Source organism: Trematomus bernacchii, unplaced genomic scaffold, assembly GCF_902827165.1.
Source record: "Trematomus bernacchii unplaced genomic scaffold, fTreBer1.1, whole genome shotgun sequence".
Taxonomy (NCBI): Eukaryota; Metazoa; Chordata; class Actinopteri; order Perciformes; family Nototheniidae; genus Trematomus; species Trematomus bernacchii.
In genome coordinates, this window is record NW_022987342.1 from 6,595,799 (window position 1) to 6,607,776 (window position 11,978).

Here is an 11,978-nt window from a genome sequence, read left to right on the forward strand (position 1 = left end):
AAATAAATGTAAGTGACCGTAAATGTAGAAATATATTAAAGATATATAATAATGTGTGTTCTGTTTTATTTTCAACTTTTATTTATTTATTTATACATTTATACATTCATTTATTTGTGCATTTATTTATTTATTTGTGTATTTATTTCCTCATTTATTTATTCCTGTATTTATTTATTCCCGGATTACTTTTCTTTTTTATGTATTTATTTATTCATATATTTATTTACAAATCTATTTATTTATACTTATGTCATGTTCCGTCATCCATAGCCCAGTATGGGGATCGAACCCACGACCTCGGTGTTATTAGCACCACGCTCTAACCAACTGAGCTAACCAGCTACAGAGTGCACATTTTTAACACAGTTTCAAGAATTACCATTTCAGTAACCTATGTTCGTGTTTTGAGTAATGACTATAGAATGAGTGCAATATGAATAATACCACCTCGGTGAGGGACCAAAGAAAACTAAAGAAAATGTAAAGAAAAGGGTCAACAAGACTCTATACTTACCCGAGTTGATGCTCATTATTTTCTGTATATTGAGCTCATTAATGATCAACACTATCTCTTTTAAAATCTGCACAGCTTTCCACTTTAAATTCTAATACGGCATGTGAGCATTTTTTCAAATTTTTATTGTAGTTTTTTCTATATTTCTATCATTCTTAATTGAACATTTTTATTATAGCTTTATTTCTGGTCCTTTTTTACCACTTAATTTGTCTCACTGCGTTTAAGTAAGCACCACATATGTTCATCAAAGTAAATTGCTTGTATGTGTAAACCTACTCAGCAATAAATCTGATTTTGATTCTTAATACACAAAAGCTTTTGATCAAGATCCACCAGAACCATACAGTTAGCATTCAAACAATACATTGGCATGTGTTGTGTTAGTGTCTGAAGTGTCTCCCTCTGAGGAAGGACATGCTGTTCCGGACAAACTCTCAAAGACATGTTACATATTTCTAAAGGGAACACTTACTAGGTAAACACCTCAAAGCTTAAACATACACCCAACAATAGCGATCTATTTGTGGTATTTGTAGTCATTCAATAAGTAAGAACGTTTAAAAGAGAATATCCCTGGCATTTCTTAAGAAAAAGAAACGAAACAAACTATGATCCCAGACCTATTTTTTTAAACATTGTGAAGTATCACCTTGGATCAGACTTGGCATAAGGCAAAATGTAAAGATTCTATTCAAAATTCCCTGATGGCAAAAAAACATGGTTAGTGTGAAAGTATAGTTAAGAGAGACAGCACCTGAGAAGTTGTTTTTCAATTAAGATCTCATATACTTGCTTTGAGGATCCTTTTCGCTCATGCATGATCTGGCTTGTTTACACACGAAACATGGTGAGAGGAAGAATTTCATCTAAGGAGGGGGCACAACAAGAGAACTTATGATGGAGGGAGAAAAATATTCAATACATAAAGTGATGTGACCGTCACGCTGTGAAGAACAAGCGTTTGTCTTTCTCAGGTGTCTAGCTATATAAAAAATTATGACTGACATGATGTCGGCAAAGTTTCCACCTCTCAAGCATACACATGCTCAATGCTTTACTTGTTACCGCTGACACAGGGCGTTGACTATAAATATACAGGACTATGTATGCAAATAAGGGCTCCAAGGAGAAAGAAGAACATTTCATATCTTACGCAACTGAATCCCCACCCTGACACACGGGGTGTGGTTTGCTTCAGATAACCATAGAACACGTGTTCATGTCTAAAGAAACATGTAAGGGATACAATGGAAACAATTTTGAACACACTTTGTTTTAAAAAATCACAATGAACATTCTAACGTTTCTCGTGCAACTAAAGGAAAAGGGTGCAACGCTACATGTCAGCAGTGCGTGCTCCTGTCGATGACAGAAGTGCATTTTACAATAACATAGTTTAGACAGATTTACAATGTTCCAGATGATTAATAGTTCTACAATTCAAACTGACAGATGGACGAAAAACATACCTTGCATAACAACTTGGGATGCTAAGGGTAATGGAATCCACAGCTCATCTTATTCTCCTTCGCATGTCACATACCTCATTCACACCAACGCAACTCCGGTTCAAGCTCCGTGCTCGAGCTTTTCAGGTTCAGAACTGGTTCTTCGGTTTAGCTCCGGCTCTTTTCACACCGCCCACCCGTCATCGTTTGCGTCATGACCAGAGATGGGGTCGTTACTAAAAAAAAGTAATATATTACATATTACATATTACTTTAAAAAAAAGTAATATATTACACTACTTCGTTACTCTCTACATAAAGTAACTCGTTACTTTACTCGTTACTTTACTCGTTACTTTACTCGCAGGGCCGGCCCGCCCCTCCCTACAGGCAGATCACGCAGACTGCTAAAGTTTCAAATGTTCTCTTTAGTTCAGTTTCCATTGACTGATCCAGATAGCTCTGACTATGGCTGTCCTCTGTCTCCTGCTATCTGTATTTTGCGCAGTATATCTCTGAACGATGCGATGGTGATTCCACTGTGCAAATGAGCAACATTACCTCTACTATGAAGGATGCTACAAGCCTGTCCATCTCTGCTTTGGTTACCGGTCCTCCAAATTCTAATTTGTGCCGCTTCGGAGTCAGCGGCGGCGCACTCACAACATCCTCACTCTGGGTTCGGGGGTCCTTAGCTATTAGCTTCACCTTAGCATGTGTTCTTTGCAGGTGTTTGTTGAGGTTTGACATGGTGTTTACAGCAGTGGATAACAGCTTCTGGCCTGGACACAGTTTGCACCTCACCGTCACATTCCTGCCTATTCTTCGGACGAACTCAAAATAATGGGCATACCTCCACCCCTCGAAAGTTATCGCTGACTCTGCCATGTTTATGCAGCACTGCACGTGGAGATGTGGACGCGCAAGTCGCGCAGATTACGTACATATAAACCTGCGGCGGAAACCCCTCTTGTCTGTCAGTGTGATTATGACTGATTTTATAAAAGTAACGAAGTAACGCGTGTCGGGGCAATGTTAGTAACTGTAGTGTGATTACTGAATTATAAAAGTAACGCGTTACACTACTCCGTTACCGACAAAAGTAATATTATTACAGTAACGCGTTACACCCAACTCTGGTCATGACGTAACCGTTTGCGTGCCTGCTTCATCAAGCCAAACCGCGCGGAAACCCCTCACAGCTCACACCGATAACAACAACAATGGCCGATTGTGTTGAAGCGCTAGTCGTTTTGGTTTTGCTCTGTCGAAACAAAATGGAAGACCAGTAGGTAGCTGGTCTCTTCAGTGGACCACTGCTGCTTGTTAAGTTTCTCCATCGTTGTGTACAAACTGGATAAAACGCGGGCTTTTTGTTGTTGTTCAGGAGTTGATCCTGCCCCTGCCCCCGCCTCGACGTAAGCGTGACGTATGCGGTGCTTTTGCTCTAGCCGGACAATTTTTTGGTGCTTGAAACGAACCGGATTCCGGAGCTAAGAGGCTGTTCCGCTGCGGTGTGAACAGGAAAACCCGGTGCTTTTCAAGCTCCAGCTCCGAACCGGCCCTGAAACACCGTTGGTGTCAATGAGGCAATAGACGTTAGTGTGTGCATAAGTTTAAAATGCTATTAAAATAGTTTTATTTTACTATTGACACAGGACGTTGACTATAAAGATACATGGCTGCTGGTAGGTAGACTTGTTGAAATAAAGCTTTTAAAATGACAATAATGATGATCGTCGATGATCAGATTTTGCCTTATCAAAGTAGGCAAGTGTTGGCTAACCAGATGTCGTTAAGTTTAGATTACTCATGGTCAGTGGCGAGTCGTCAGGGCCCTATAGGCCCTCTCTGAGGGCCTAAGATATTCTAAAAAATAATATTTGAAAACATTAAAAAAAACAACATTTTTTTTCCAATATTTCTTTAGTTATATTTTTCATTAGTTTTACCAAAATAACTTGATTTAATTGTATTTAAAATAACATTTCCAAAGAAATAAATCCTTCGAATCTGCCTGTTCAGTTTCTGTTTGAATGTGAAGGGTTAAATGAAAGAAGCTCGTCTCTGCGAGTTACTGTGAAGATATGAGCTGATTGGTGGTCCTGCTGTAAATTCACAGAGGGCCCGCTATAGTAACTCAACGAGAGAGTAATGTCAAGTGACAGTACAATTGACCAACCATATATTCCCTCTAATGGCGCATTTCCACCATGGTGCGGAGCGCGGTTTAAGCGTGCCGTGTCGTGCCGGGGCTACTTTTTCACCTTTTTTCTGGCCCGACAAAATCGTGGTTCTATCGGAGCCAACAAACAGGGCTGAGTCGGGCTGAGTTTGCTAAACTAGAGAGAGAATCGCTGGCAAGGGGGCTACAACTACAACAAGATGAACATATTTGACCGTGATTTAATTGTAATACACGTTTCAAAATGATGCCGAAGTAACAACATACTGATACCGGTTAGTAAAAACCATGAATTAATGCTTTGACAAGTCTGCAGACAGACGGCAGGCAAAAAACCTTTTAAAATGCGTGTTGTCTAAATGGAGATCGGCTAAGCTAACGCAATATATGCTCCAACCGTCCACACTCACAACAACGGCCTATACAGACATAAATAAACCAGCGACTGTACTCGCCATGACACAGACAGTCTGTGGTTTGTACTTGTTTAACTTTTGTCTAGTTTCTGAACAGATATGAGGAGCTGTGAGCTCTGAGTGCTAACAGCTAACGGCTGATGTTGTTTTTCTGGGGTGCTCATTGAAGATGACGTCACGGCTCCGCCTACACTGCTTACTATAGATACTACCCCAGTTCCTAAACTGTAATGGAAGCGCAGCATTAAAGTGAGCCGGGCCTAACAAGGCCTAACAAGGTCTAACAAAACCGTACTAAGTCGAGCGAGGCCTGCGGTGGAAATGCGCCATAAATGGGTGGGCTTTATTTTCGCGGACTTTATGACAAGTTCCGCCCACTGTGAAGTTTATGCATGTGTATAAAGTGGTGCAGTGACGCGTCCTAAAAGATTTAGGAAAATAGCTCGAAATAAGGTCTGTGGAAAACGAACCTGTTAGATAAATGCACGTTTTGTTCAGCCGGATAATATCCACATGTCTACCCTACTTTTATAATTTTCGAATCATAAATCTAATCGATAGATTTATGATCGATAGATTTATAAATAAATAAATAGATTTATAGGTCGGAGGGCCTAGGTATAAAAGTCACGGCTCGCCACTGCTCATGGTTGTTCTTCTTGGTCATTGAGCTGAATCAAATGTCATTAAATGCTTAAATGTGGCTTACTGTAGGTTGAGGAGTCTCTTGTTCTCACAGTCCATACATCATAATGTGTCTTTATATTATATTTCATCCAAAGCGATATACAATAGGTCCATCCGACAACGAAGATTCAAGCCTCCTAGTGCGCATTAGCTGACAGTTTAACAGAGTAGAAACCAAATTATAAAATAAGTAATAATTACAAAAAGTATCTAATAGTTGACAGTTATTCACTATGGTATAATAAAAGGCTCTTGAATCAGACAGGGCTCAATGTATCTTAGAGTAGATCTTGCAGCTTCAGGAACAGTTTGAAATGTTCTCAGAAATTAGATTAGCATCATTGTTTAGGCCAGGGTAATTGTCTACATTTGTCCAAGGAATTCCACCAAAAAACACTACCGAGTCAATCTGCAAATTGTGCAATCTCAAACTCTGTCATTTTAGTTGCACACACTAGAAAAACATGACACACAGGCAGAGATATGGTTTTGCTGTCATAGCTAGACTCTTTTCAGAGAAATGTATCATAAACAAACATGTCTGCTCCATCAGAGAATATTGTGTACTTAAATATGTGAATGTGTGTGTGAGTGTAGAGGGGAATAGGCATCTATGTTTTCACTAGTGTGTGGATTTCTGATTGCTTACAGGCGGTGCGACACACAATCCAAGGAATGCAAACAGTAAAACACATTGAGCAAATTGTATCTGGAAACTGCCAAGGAACATCTTAATAGTAGCAATTAGAAGCAGCTTGCAGGAGGCCGTACAAGGAAACAAAACAAGCGAATACAAACATTGTAGCCACATTGAATGCCACCAACGAATCTGAGGCAAACATTAAACATTATTAGCAAGTCAGCCATATCATTATTGTCTCTAAATTTATCCCAGACACTTCCTATCTTTCGGCCTTGTACGGCAGAACACAGTACACTCTATCTCGGACAGAATGATCCGACACAAGGAGAGATATAGCACATGGTGGTATGTAACCTAAGGCCTACTAACATGAGGACAGTCTAACATCAAATAAATATGTATAAAGTCTAAGGTTCGTATATAATAACAGATAGGGACCAGATCAAAAATTACTTAAACGGGCCCAAGCAGCTTTTTAGGGGTTTTCCCTTTCCTGGAGTGTGTTCTATAGGTTTTTGCATGTTAATGGTCTGCAAAGGCTAGGTTCCCTCCAGAGGGAGTTTTCTTGTGTGAAATGAAAGGGGACAATCTATTATCAAAACATGAACAAAGTTAAAGGTTTGAATAAATGTGTTTTATCAGATAGGTATTACTTATATAAAATATCTAATCCATAAAACAAGGGAGTAAACAGGAGATTAGTACTGTGTGACTCATATGTGGCTGGAAAATCATACATGTGTCATCCCAGGTGAATAATTTTGTTTGTAATGAGTCAAACATCTCTTATGCAAGTTTCACACCTGGTTCACCACCAGCTTCCGAAGGCACCAACACATTCCCACCACACCAGTGAACATCCAGGGAGCGGAAATGGAGATTGTGGAGTACCTTGGTGTTCATCTGAACAATAAACTGGACTGGTCTGATCACTCTGCTGCTTTGTAGAAGAAGGGACAGAGCATGACTCTGTGGTGGCATCAGCCATTTTCTATGGTGTGATCTGCTGGGGCTTTGGACTTTACAACCACCACGGCCCCTGGTAGACGCCCCCCCACACCACACACACACACACACACACACACACACACACACACACACACACACACACACACACACACACACACACACCACACACACACACACACACACACACACACACACACACACTACAGACTGTTGAGAAAGGCAATGTGCAATATAGACACTTTTCTTGAAATACTGTGCATTAATCTATTTTATTGTCCCAACTTTTTACATTTATTTTTATGTCTCAACACCTTACACTCAGTTTTGAAGTTGCTGCATTATTTTTTAGCCATGGATGTGTACTTACCTACTTATTTGTCTTTATTTTGTATTCTAGTATAACTAATGTGTGTTTTTCTTCTATATATGAATATGCTAACTTATTCTGTATTATTGCATGCTTTTTTCTTTCTTGCTATGCCACTTTTGCTGTTACAATGTAATGTTTTTGTGTCTTTCTTCTGATTGGCTGATAAGGCAGCTGCTGTTTCTTCAAACAGGAACACAAGGTACTTTTGTAAACACACACACGCAGCTTGGCAGCCAAGGCCGGATTAACCACAGGGCACACAGGGCAGGTGTCATGGGGCTTTTGAGCAAGAGAGGGCCCTCAGCGACAAGAACAAAAAATACATTGTTTTAAATGAAACTCACTCTCCGCCGCAATAAATAACTCGGCTTTTCTATAGGGTCAAATGAATATATTTTCTAAACCGTCTCTATACTGTAGGTCTCACTATGTATGCGCCCAACTTTATTACTACGCGGCGGCGGTCTATAGCCGAATCACAACCCCACCTTCACTCATATCACATTGACATTGTGTCACGTGAGCTAAAACAATGGATGGTGCCGGTAGCAGCCAAACGCCCAGCGGGGCAGCGAAAAGAAAGAAAAAGAAAGAAAAGGAAGAGAGAGTGGTGGCTGCATTCAAACATTCATCACTCTCTCCCTCTCACACACACGCACGCACGCACGCACGCACTCACATTGAACTATGTACCTGCGTCCCTGCTTTTGACAAATAGGTGTGCGGTTGACATGCCAGATTGAATGAACATTTTAAATATTGGTTGTGTTGGGTAGGCGTGTTGTTACGTGTTGGAACGTGGGTTGAGGTGCCCTGAGCTCTCAGTGCCCAGGGGCCCCTGGAGGTACTAAGCCGGCCTTGTTGGCAGCTCCGTCAGTGGAAAAGTACTGGAAGCAGTTACAGCACACAAACAAACCCGTATCAATGCCAACAGTCGACAGACAGAAACCCGTTTACTGCTTACTCACTGGCAAAGGATTCCACATATTTTTCAGCTGCTGTACCTGCACAAACAAGAGCATTACAATCCTCAGAGAAATGTACCACTAACTCCACTGACGAGCAAAGAGTCTCCCCATGCTCATCTGCTATTTGCACATATTTGGCTGGATGCATACCTTTTGCAAATGAGACTCACAGTGAACAGTGAAACTGATACGAGCTTCAGACATTTGGTAGCAAAGGGTTTGCTGAATTCACACCGGGGGCTAGCAAACGTTTTATGTGTGCCACAATACTGCTGAGGTCAACCAAAAGATGTTTCCCTTCATTTATGTTGGTTTCATTTTTAAGATGGGAAGAAGTTATATGAAACATAGATCATGTCGGAGGATTCTGTTTACTGATTGGCTGCAAGGACTTTAATTTGGTTGCTTTGCACTGAATTAAAGCTGCTGGGATCGAAGCAGCTGCCACAGATTCCCATGGACATTGCACGGCAGCTGGCAGTGTAATATCATTACTACAATGTCTTTCATGTATAGAACCTTGTGATGGGGTATGCAAGTGATAGGCAGTTCATGAACACCATCAGAGACTGCAATCCGTTCTATGGATTGTCACAAAAGAATGCTGTGTGAGATCAAACGTGTTAACATTTTATTAGAATCTATTGCAGCCACTACAGCGCAGTGTTCATAGGTCACTACTTGGATTCTGTAAGAGCTTTAGGTTACTATACGTCTTTGTTTTGAACGTTCAACACTATAATAATAATCAAAAATGAAATATGAACGAAATTAAATGATCAAATAAAGTGAACATTTCACAGTGTTTATTGAGTTGTGTGGGGTTTATTAAAGTGTTTTAAACATGTTTGAATGGTGATATACACAGTGATTATTATAAACAAGTTTATAATAAATACAATTATATTTATTTTTAAATGTTTTCATACAATCATAGGAATTTGGATTCATGTGGATCAACAATACGTTGCACTTCACTTTTTTATTTCAGGTCCAACCTAATGAAGAGTATATTTTTCACTGTTGTCCAGGTTCATAATGCTGCATAGAACAACACCATAAGAGCAGGGTGCAAAGTATCTACCATAACCATTGGCTCTCTGTCTCTCTTTGTAAGGTAGTCATGTAATCTGGTCTAGTTTGTTTGTTTGCTATGGGAAACTGCAACAGCTATGAGAGAACAAGAGCGTGATATATTATGGTCACATCTATGTATAGTTTCTCTTCGTAAGCAGAAGTAGTTTCTTTTTACTTAAAAAAAATCACACTTGGATGTTTGCAAACAGGCACTACTGATAATTTCACCTGAGGGCTCTTTGAGCTCTGTTGATATGCGAGGGGCTGCTTTTAAAATAGTTTCAATAGGGATTAATTTCCCCTAAAGGTAGATGGCATCAGTGTGTTTCTCTCTCCTGGCCATGGCCTTAAGTCTTGGATGTCAGTTCTCAAATGACTGGGGTGGATGACATGTCAGACCAGCTGCTGGAGACCAGTTAATAGTGATACTGGGTTATCACTAGGATAGGATACTAAAGAAATGAAAGAAAAATGTTTCTCAGAAGAGAAGAGTGGAGAGGTAAATTGTATAAAACCAAAAAGCAGGAAGATAAGAGTAGACTGCTCATGATATTTCATCCAATGCATCAAGAGGATGTTGTCTGACTTTTACTTATTGAAAATGTAAAAGGATGAATGGTAAAGTAACTGAATCATATGCATACGCTTTTCTAGTTAGCTAAAACACATTTAGCCAGCTTAATGACTCGCATAACCTGATATTGAGCAATTCACCACCTGCATCACACAGACATAATGCTTTATGCTGGCAGAATAATGACAACGTCAATAACTTACATTCCAGAGCTGTGACTCGTTTAGTTAACGTTATAGTTTACATTTATTATATTTTAACGATTGAGATGTCAAGTCAATACATAACCTCAACTGTTCCTAGAAAAGGATCTTTAAATGTGGTTTAACATTTGTTTTTCAGGGAAGCTATCTGCAATGATGTACATTTTGGAAAAACCAATATCCATCCAACAGAGTGAGTACCAGGCTGGACCTCATGTAGCCAATGTATGTTAAAACCATTCCAACTCATACGCTTGTTTAGCCCCAAGCTCGAATTTCGTCTAAATGGCTAACTGTTGGACCAGAAGTGTTAAAATGAAACTTAGTCGCATGACATAATTTGGACTTAAGCACCCTGTATTAATATTTCTGTTTGGGTGTTTATGACACAACTGATTAAATTACCAAGGGGAAAAGGAAGAGAAATAGCTGAATCGTTTAACCAAACATTGAACCTCTAAAATAAGCAGGGCTCACTAGCCAATACCAAAGCAAAATGAGACAACTTTCGACAACGAAAGAAAGGGACAAGGTTAAACAAAACAAAAAGTTACAAATTAGATCCGGGCACATGCCTTAACACTTTCAAAACTCAAGTTACACAAAGGTTCAAAACATTCAGAAACTTTTGGTGCAACAGACCAGAAAGGCACATTGATAACCAACCAAACACTCTTTTTAGTGCTTGGAAGAACACACACACTCGGCAACTAAATATCAAGTCCAGACAACATGACCTCACAGTTTAACAATGTGAAAGAGAAACACTGGCAGGTCAGACATGCTTGTATATAGATCTCCTGAACAAATCATAATGAATCATAACGCTGAACAGTAACACATCTCTGCGTTGCTATTTATATATATATATATATATATATATATGTAAATAGCTTAAAGTATAAAATAAACTGTTATGTACAGTAAAAGTAGGAGAGGAACAGTTAAAATAGTTAGCTATTAGCTCACTTCAATCGCTGTAGGATGGAGAGTAAGTGTATTTCCAAACATGTCTACTCTTTTGGCTAAAAGTCAGCACTAAAACCTTACTGTTTCACTGTTTCTATTGAATTGCAACGTGTAACACGACAGAGATAAAACCATGACGTTTGTTCTCTTTTCTAATACCTCTGTTCTAAGTGCCCTGTAGCCTATGTTTACTGAAATGAGCAAACTGTTAAAGTAATTTTACTTCTCATCTCTACCTTACCTTTACCTCCTGAAACTAGGTGGTAAACGAGACAACAAAGTCATTCGGTTACCATATCAAAAATCATGTACCTGATACTAAAGATGTGACTTGGACCACTTCACAGTGAGGAAATTAACACCTCTGAAATGTTTCACAGACTGATCCGGTGCATCACAGTTTATATCTGAACTGCCACAACAAAATTCAAATCCCAAAATAGAAGTAAAAAGAAACCCTTCTCTGGGCTGTTAGACACCTCAGGTTTACTTTGAAAAACCCCCGCTCACATACCATCTCCCACTACCTAGCTTAGCAGAACAACAAACAAGACATGGAGCTAGTGTCCCAGTCTGGTACTTTGGTATAATATAAACCAACTTAATATTTACTAGGTATGTTACATTGGTCCTTTATGGACCTACACTGTGTGGACAAGTCTACAGCTAGCTAGTTATTATAGGCAAAGCATTTATTTGAGCTAAATGCTAATGTCAGCATGCTGATGTTATGTGTTAGAAATACGACCATGCTAAAAAAAAGATTATAACATGTTGATCTCGTAATATTGTTTACCTCCTTGCATGTATCCTATGTGGCGTTCAATAACCAGCGAATTGGCCTAATTAGAGAATTAGCTTTGACCTTTTGACTATCGTCTTGTCTTTTTGTACAGTATAATGAATCCAGTTTTGTCTGTCAGATATGGCAAGTTTTCATGTCCTTTAA

The 11,978-nt window shown here is 39.4% G+C and overlaps 1 non-coding gene across 1 annotated transcript; it reads right to left on the minus strand.

Annotated features, from left to right (window-relative positions):
- Positions 1-270: 270 nt before the first annotated feature.
- Positions 271-345, minus strand: trnai-aau. The gene has a single exon. It is a non-coding gene; the product is annotated as a tRNA-Ile (tRNA).
- Between the last annotated feature and the right edge of the window lie 11,633 nt (positions 346-11,978).